We start from the raw sequence: 2,758 nt of genomic DNA, 5'->3' as shown, positions 1-2,758 counted from the left end.
ATGGTGTCAAGCTAGGAACATCTTTTTGAGTCATAGTCTTTTATAGCTAGTTTTTCTAAATAAAGATTTGTAGTCCTAAAAATTGCCCCACAAGTGTGAAGAATTCAATTGCATTCATCGAAGAGGAAGACGACAAGATGAATATAATAAATTTCTTCTACAAGGATCTATTAATTTGAATGACAAAGTTGAAGAAGTTGAGTTTCCTTTTGAGGATGCAAATCTTGATTTTCCTACAGCATCTTCCTCTAGAGCAGAATCTTTGGATATAAGTAGTCTTCAACCTTTTGTAGAAATCTTGGCCAGCTTTCTTGATAGTTCTAGTCCAAATCCACCAGTTGTTAACAATCTCATAGCTAATGCTCATTTTTCGTTGCAACTCCATAATAAAATACCTCAAGTAATGGCACACCCTACTTTTCCATTTCCTCTCCTAAGCCCCACAACTACTCTTCTAAAGTTTTATGGGCTTCTATCTAAGGATCCCGATACTTTCTTGTTTGAGTTTGACATACTCTTTTATAGCTTTGACTATAACACTGATGCCCACAAGCTCAAGTTGTTTCCAACAACACTGAAAGAATCAACCTTATGATGGTTCATGGGCTTAGAAGCCAATGCAATAGGTGCCTAGGATGAGATGCAAACTCTGTTTCTAGAGAAATACAAAGATTACTATAGGGGAGTGATTCAAGGGGAGATGACATTTTTAGAATGTCACAAAAGGAGGACAAAACATTAGAAGACTATGTTTCACATTTTTTGTACACAATGTAGAAGAACCCCCAGCATGTACTCGCAGAGGATTCACAAAAACTAGTCTTTTTAAGAGGGGTAAATGATAATTTTCTAGAAGCATTAGACCTAATGGCTTGTGGTGATATATACAAATCTTCTTCGGATGACCTCAAGAACACTTGTCTTAACTACTCAAGGTCAACTGTGAAGAAAGGCAGAGGGTACCAGTCCACAGTCACTAAAGGGATCAATCAGGACATTTTAAAGCTCGAGATATCTAATTTACTCTCAGATTTTAAGTAAAATATCATAAATGATTCTGTTACACATCTTGACACCATGACTGCAAAGAAGAAGCATGCATAAGCTAAATCACAATTGGCAGAGTATTGTCCTCGCTGCCATAAACAAAAGCAAGACTGCACATGTAAGCTGGTAGCCAACCTAGAGAATCAACATTTTCTAACCGAGTACATGAAGATAGATGGGGACAACGATCAAGTTTTCTTCATTTCTCAATGTCAACCATGGGCTTCAAGACAAGATATGCCTCGAGATCCTCTACAATTTTCAAATCCTTATAATAATCAGTGGTAAAACCATAGTTATCAAAATCCTTCTCAATACTCCCAACCTCCCTAGCAAAACTAGAAAAACAACTAATGGCCTAATCAACAAAATAATTAATGGAAAAACCAACAAACCAAGCAGTGGCCTAATTAGCAAAATAACCAGTGGAAAAATCAATAGAATCAATGGCAACCACCACAAGGAAATTGACAACAAAATAACAAATAGAGGGAGCCTCCACAGTGGTCTAACCAAAATTATGGTAACCCACAACTACCACCTCTAGTACAACCACCTGCAATAATGCCACTTCCTATAGAAAATAATGCTAATCCTAAACCAACCCAATTGCCTACTCAATCTCAACCAAATCCAAACAACAAGCAACAACAAAAACAAATATACACTACTGATACTCAGTAGTGCCCTACTTATTCACTAGAGATATCTAATATCCATTTGAGATCTGGTACAACTCTACTTACACCAGAATATCCTATTATCATAGAAGTTGCAAACACTCTTGCAGAACTACTTCCAGAAGCTACACTACCAAATACCAACCTGTCAACTGATGTACCTAGTAGGACTACTAACCACACCTTAGTGAATCCTCCCTTTCCACATAGGCTAAATAAAGAGAAATCTATATCCCAAGAGGAAGAGACATTTGATATTGTTGAGTAGCTAAAAAACATACACATCCAAATCCCTCTATTCCAAGCTATCAAGGACATCCCTTTTTATGGAAAGGCTATTAAGGAAGCATACCTTAAGAAGCTAGGGAAGAAGAAGAAAGATCCTTAAATAGTCCATTTTGTCAGGAAATTAGTAGATATCATGTTAGGAAAAGTAGTGATACAAAAGTATTTAGATCCTAGTAGTCCAAGAGTTAATCTGATCATAAATGGATAGGCTGTGAAAAATGCTTTAGTTGATTTGGGAGCAACAATAAATGTGATGAGAATATATGCAATGCATAGGTTACACATAGAAGGCTTAAGGAAATCTCCCACAATGTTACAACTTGTTGATAGTTCAATTGTCACTCCAAATGGTTTCATAGAAGATGTGATAGTGACTTTAGATTCATGGGAATACCATGTTGATTTTCTTATCCTATCACCTAAAGTAAAACTTGCTAGCTATCCTATCATATTAGGGAGACCCTAGTTTGTTGGAATACTTTAGAATAACTTTGAGAGGGGGGGGGGGGGGGGTTGCTGAATCAGTTATCCAAGGTCTAGATGTATAAATAAAACTTTTCACAAATTAGTGAACCCATAAAACATTAATACCCATGCATGCATCCATGAGATTATGCAATCACTAAAACTTGTATGTTACTATCAAATCAACCTGTAGAAATATAAAGCATGAAACATAACAAATTCATCAACACACTTGACATAATGATTTATGTAGAAAACCAATTTGGGAAAAACCACTA

This window comes from Cupressus sempervirens, chromosome 10 (assembly GCF_028749045.1).
Source record: "Cupressus sempervirens isolate cs-2001-9-10 chromosome 10, ASM2874904v1, whole genome shotgun sequence".
In the NCBI taxonomy this organism is placed as follows: Eukaryota; Viridiplantae; Streptophyta; class Pinopsida; order Cupressales; family Cupressaceae; genus Cupressus; species Cupressus sempervirens.
This window is presented reverse-complemented; position numbering follows the sequence as displayed.